Consider the following 6,509-nt stretch of genomic DNA (forward strand, 5'->3'; position numbering starts at 1 on the left):
GTTGAGAAGTTGCTTATCTGGTCTGACGGGTATTTAGGAGTACATTATTTGCATTTAGTGAATGAGAGAGGAGTGGGGGAAGGGAGTCAGAACTTTTAAAATGATTGAAGGTAGGCACTATGTGTCTTCCAGCCCTTAGAACTTGCAAGGCAGGGAGCTGAGAACAGTGTCAACTCCAAAAATCCATTCTCTCTGTCTCCTCCACGCTCCCTGTCACATTCCACCCCACCTCCCTCTTTTGAAAAGCACGTTGCAGCCACTTGAATGCTGGGATAGCTGCCCACAATGCACCACTCCCAACAGCGCTGCAAATGTGGCCACACTGCAGCGCTGGTAGCTGTCAGTGTGGCCACACTGCAGCACTGGCCCTACACAGCTGTACAAACACAGCTGTAACTACCAGCGCTGCAGAACTGTAAGTGTAGGCATGGCCTGAGTCTCTCTGTCTCTGTGAGAAACATGCAAGGCCAAACTGCTAATTGTGTTAACACATCCTAAGACAGAAAGTCTGTTCTCAAAAACAACTGTAATTGTTCTTCCAAACAGAACACAGTTTAGTAGCTTTTAACTTGTTTGCTGTGTATGTTAAAGTTTAAGTAGATTTGCAACATCCTGAGAGTTGCTAAAAGTTAAGAAATAGTAAAGAATAAGTGATAAATGTATGTTAAAATAGAGGATGTATGTGAATGGATGCTTGATTTAGATAAAGGATGAATTGATGCAGATAAAGAATGAATGGGAAAGTGCCAGCCTAAGAATTACAACTTCAGTCTCGATTGCCTGAAGAATGCGCAGACTAGAGATAACTGGATGACCCCTGGAGGGCATGCTGGAATCCACTCAAGTGTCCCCCTTCCCCTGCCATGGAGGGCTGAAGACTCCGAAGAACAAGATAACACTCAGACATTCAGACATCAGGGATGTGCCACCTACTGATTGATAATCACCTCAAACAAACATCAGCAGGATGAAGCAATTCCCATAGACTTGTACAAAGACAAAATCCTATAAGAACAGACTCTGAAGACTGGAAACTTTGAGTCTGGTTCTGCAAACACCCTCCAGGAGCATCGGATGCGCATCTGACAAAGACTTGGCTCCACCCTCATGTGCAGGCTACCTGGCCAGTACTCTGCCAGGAGCAACCTCTGAGCTGGTAACTATAACAGCTGCAGAACTTGTATGAATGAGTGTGTGAATGAATAAGGAATGGTAATGAAATAATATTGAATTGCGTGTCCTGATTTCTTGCTTTCTCTCTGTATTTACAATAAACCAGGCATTTTGCGTCATCCCTCTTAGAAGATCTGGTTGGTATTATTTTATTAGTGTAACAAGAGATGCAGCATCAGTAAGCTTAAGTCTTCCTTGAAGACATATTTCTCAACTGGCTTCCATAGTAAAAACAAAACTGTTAAAGCAAACAAGCCAAACAACATTTTGTATTTTTGATTACATCCAGCTAGTTATCTGTGATATCCTTTTCTGTAGGCTATGCCCTGTATGAGATGTCAGCTCTGTGATGTTTGAAATTGTGGCCCAAGAGGCCATAGTATATTTTATGCCAATTAAGTCCCACAGTGCCTTAAGAAAACACAACTGTTTTGTGTTTTCTTAGGCACTGAGGGACTTGTTTGACAATGCGTTTGTGTACATTTTCTCATTTAATTATGGAATCTACACCCTTTCTAAGTGTAGAATGCAATACACTATTACCTCTGGAGCTGTTAGGATTCAGGACATCTCCATAATGAAGCATCTCTGCTTCTAAAACACTAGAAGTAAAATACAAGTAATTAATTAGTGCTGGTAACACAAGGGAGCATATTCATTTTATGCGACAAATTTTCATAAACTGCTTTTAACTTTGCATACATTGTTTTGTAAACAATCTTTTGCTTCCACAAAAAATAGGCTGTGGCCATGCAAGTGAGATAGCTATCTTATTACTTGGTTTGAGTGCAAAACTTCTCAATGTGCATTCACATTCATGCTTTGCATGCACAAGTTATGTTTCCACTCATAAATTTAAACTTCAGAAATTTGGCCCCATACATTTTGTCCATTTTCCTTCAGTGAAGAGAAGGTGGAAGTAAAACATGGTCTTTACAGCCAAAACAATGCAATACTATCTTCTGATAACTTCAGGAAATAAATGAGGCAGGGCAGTGGAAGGGAGATGAAATATGGTTACTGCGGGGAAAAGTTTATGTTCAGTTGTAAGCATCATGCAAAAATATTTTTAAAGACCTGGGGGCATGGAGGGTACATGACGCTGTGTATTGGATCATTGCTGCATTGGGCATATGCTAAGAAGCTACCAGGAAAAAGCTATAAAACAAATGTTTAAACTGGCCTTCTAAAAAAAAAAATAAGATGGAGATTGAATGGCAGGTAATGATTGCAAAAGCGTTTGGAAGAGCAATCTTTTCTAGATGAATCTTGAAAAAAAAGAATCAGATTAATATTTAGTCATTTGTATTGCTGTTAAGTTTAATATACAAAATTCAATCACTGATCTTTTAATAAGTCATTACAGATTGTATATTTAAGCTTCTGTTACAAAGCTTGTGTTTGTTTACTGGTTAACTGTCAGCCAACAAATTTGTACCTCTTCTCCCCCTCACCCCCCAAGGAGCCATGGATTGGTGTCAGATGCAAACTATTTCCTGTGAAAAAGTATTCCTTTTCCACTGGTATTCACTTCAGTAGTACATTATTGCAAACATCTGGAGCAAAGCAGAAGAATGCTGTCTGGATTCTTTCCAAAAGCATCTCAATCAGCACAGGCTAAGCAAAAGGATTACCTGGCTAAATAAGTAGTGTAGAAGCAGAAAGAGAATCTGAAAGGTAAAACACTGAGTCATTAATAAGTGTGAAAAGGTAAACAGATAGAATTCGCTCATTTACAGGAACATAGAACATAAATCATTTATTTTCAAGTCCTCTAGTTTGTAATTACAGCCTATTTCCTTTACCTCAGAGGCTGTAAAACCTTGTGTTACAGATTTGTACATTTACACAACCCAAGAAAACGATTCCCAAGCTGTGCAGTATCTATTGACACATGATCAACCTCACCCACTTCCTCCTTATTCCCCAAGTTCAAATGACTTTAAGGCTGTGATACAAACTAACAAAAGACAGACACGCAAATCCAATTCTAGTTATGCAGTTTGCTTCCTCAGACCATTTAGATAATTTTTGGAACTCCCAGAAGACCAAACCATGGCTGTAAGCCTGGCATAAGGAGCATTTAGATAATTTTCTATATTGTCCATTACACTGCTCTACAGCCAAAATGCTTCTGAAATAAATGTAGTCCAACTTTACTAATTCTGGGTCACTGAGAACGAAAATGATGCTTAAAATTGTTGATTGGCTCTAGTTTTCAAGCTATGCTATTGGGTCAGTATATACGACCCTTGACTTGGGAATGGCAGAGGATAAGTGAGTTATAAAGGGAAGGGATCTCAATGTAAACCAGAAATGACTAAAATACATCTTTGACTGAATCTATGAATAAATCTATGACTGGGTTTGGACAGTACCTGCTTTTTAAGCAAAACAATGAATGATGCAATCTGAAGCTGGTATTGTGTCATACATGATATGAATTGCATCATGTTATTCCTAGAAGTCATGGATGATGCAATCATAACGAAGCTTACATCACTCTGCTGAACAAATTGCCCTATATCAGCTCTAGAAATCATACAGTGTCAGGTGCTCTCTTATTTGTCAGTGTTTGATTTTGCAAAGGGGCACATTTCCGTTTAGCCAAAGTGAGCAGAGATGCCTCGTACTTGTGTGAACAGTGCAGATAACTTCTGCTATGTTTGTGGTGAAGTGACTTTTGCATCACAAAAGCACAGTATAAGCACTCTGGTTAAGAAAGCCTATCACCTTTCTTTTGGCTGCAAAATTGGAGATCAGGACAAGAGGTGGGCCCCACACATATGCTGCAACACTTGTGCAACAAATCTTCGCCACTGGTTGAACAGGAAAAGGAAATCTATGCCTTTTGCAGTGCCAATGATTTGGAGAGAGCCAACAGATCATACCAGCAATTGTTACTTCTGCATGGTGCCTCCAGTTGGGAAAGGTATGTCAAAGAAGAAAAAGTGGACGGTGCATTATCCAAATATTCCATCAGCTATACGCCCAGTACCCCACGGAGAAGGACTGCCGGTACCTGATGCACCAGAATCATTCTCACTTGAGTCAGATGAGGAAGAGGAAGAGGATGAAACTTCTGGTCCTGAACCATCAGTGTCACAGGACCCACATTTTCTCCCATCCTCCTCCTCTGAACCATACCTCATAACACAAGGTGAACTGAATGACCTTGTCAGGGATTTGGAACTACCCAAGAGTAAAGCAGAGCTGTTGGGCTCCAGACTACAGCAGTGGAATCTCCTGGCAGGCTATCAGGGCAAATGGAGCCCATCAATGCTTGCAGACTATTGCTGGACAATGACAAGAGATGCTCCATTTAATGAATACAAGAGACAAGCCAAGAAGCACTGAGTAGACACTGAATAAGACTAAACTATGGACATAGTTTTTTGCCTTTTGTTTCATAATAAATTTTATTTCTATAACCCTTTGGCTGATTTTTAAAGTGTTACATAAACAGGACAGGTGAAATATCATGTAAAGCAACCATAAACACATGAAAAGACCTAGGTTTACAATTTATGATGAAAACTCTCCTATCTACACAATATACATAGGCATAAAATGTAAAAACTTAAATATCTTAGAAACAGTAGCCAATCAGTTGTTTTAATTGTCATATTTGAATTCAGCACATCAAAATAGGTAATAAATATCACATTTTATCTCTGAAGCAGACGACTTCTCAAAAATTGTAGACCAGTGTTACTCAAAACCGTGGGGGAATGGGAGTGGAGGGAAAAAGTGGTCCATCTTCACCAGCTGTCTTGGAAAAGAGGAACACCAGTGACTCGTATACCAGCTATGATGCACCAGACAACACTGCAGCATGAGTTTAGTTTGTTGCCTAAACATTTATTTGCCAACAGAATCCCTGTGGAACAGTTCCTGATTTTAAGGGAAGCCTTTGCAAGCCTGCTAGGCAGCATGTGAAATTTGCAGCACTAAGACTCCAAAAAAGCCTGGCTTGATGGACTCCTTTGTATGAAGTTCTTAAAACTAGGAGACTTCGGCAATGTTCTGCAGTGAAAAGTTGACCTACTATGCTGGAGGAAGAAATTGGAACAGGCAGAAGATTTCCATCCAAATGAAAATTCAGGACAGTTTATGCAAAGTTTGAGTGTTTGACAAATACATATTGGACTATTAGATGCTTGCATTTATCTGGAGTATTTTTCATATTGTATACAATGGGTGGGAATGGGTCTCGTATCCATTCTCACAGAAGCCCCCTTAATGTTATTAACTAACAAGGGTAGCTCTTTAACTTCAGTGGAGCTTTGCTGATTTGCACTGGCTGAGGACGTAACCTGTGGCCCACAAATGTTCTTTTAAAAATAGAGACATTTCTGAGTTCACCAAAGCCCTCTGGATTTTTTTGATCCAAAATGGTTAATCCAATTTAAAAATAGCACTCCAGGTCAGGCTTGAACATCACATGCTACCCCAAAATAAAGTTAAAGCTGTATTAAACTGAAAATTATTTTTACCAAATGGAAAGACTGGTGTAACCTTTTGTGGTGCTGCTAAGTTATAACTACTGTATAAATTATTCCAGAACACCTCTCACAGCCAACTCACTCAATTTATATAATTCTTTCTATAGGAGTCAAGTTTATTATTCTAAACCATTGTTTAAGCCCCATATATTGATCCCATTGTATTTTCACATGATAAAATACTTCAACTGCAGATTTTGCCTCCTTTTCTAAAGCTGTATAGAGAGAGACTGCACTGAACACAAATATAAAAAATAGCGTTTTGATGCAATTAATAATGACACTTTCTGATATTAGTTAACCCCAGAATGTTGGAAACAGAGAGAAGAGGAAAAAAGCAGTTCTTTTTTTCAAATGGACTAATTACTGTGGAGGAACACCAGTCACAAAGGCTATACATTAAATAGCCAACACTAGTCCACTACAGTAACAGTTCAAACAGACTGATAATGAACTAGTGACTAAACTTCTCTGGGCCTCTAGTCACTGCCTAAGTAATGTATATTTGAAGAGCCACAGTTCTATGTCCAAAAGAACTGGAGCCCCATCCTATGATAAAGCAGAACCATAGCCTGCTTTTTGAGGCAGTCAGTCAGTTTAACCAGTTTCCTTTGATAACAATCATGCAAAATAGGAACATTGAATAAAAGTTCCCTTAGCTTCTCTATTGTTTCAGATTTTTCACAGCCTTTTTTTTAAAGTAAGGAAATGGTGTATTTACTGTGGACACTTGTACAGGAAATTGAAAAAATGCATACTCATTTCCAGGAACCTTTCTAATGCCTGCTTATTCTGAAGTGTTGAGATTGATAACGTAGCCTCTCCTTTTGT

This window comes from Gopherus evgoodei, chromosome 6, assembly GCF_007399415.2.
Source record: "Gopherus evgoodei ecotype Sinaloan lineage chromosome 6, rGopEvg1_v1.p, whole genome shotgun sequence".
NCBI lineage: Eukaryota > Metazoa > Chordata > Testudines > Testudinidae > Gopherus > Gopherus evgoodei.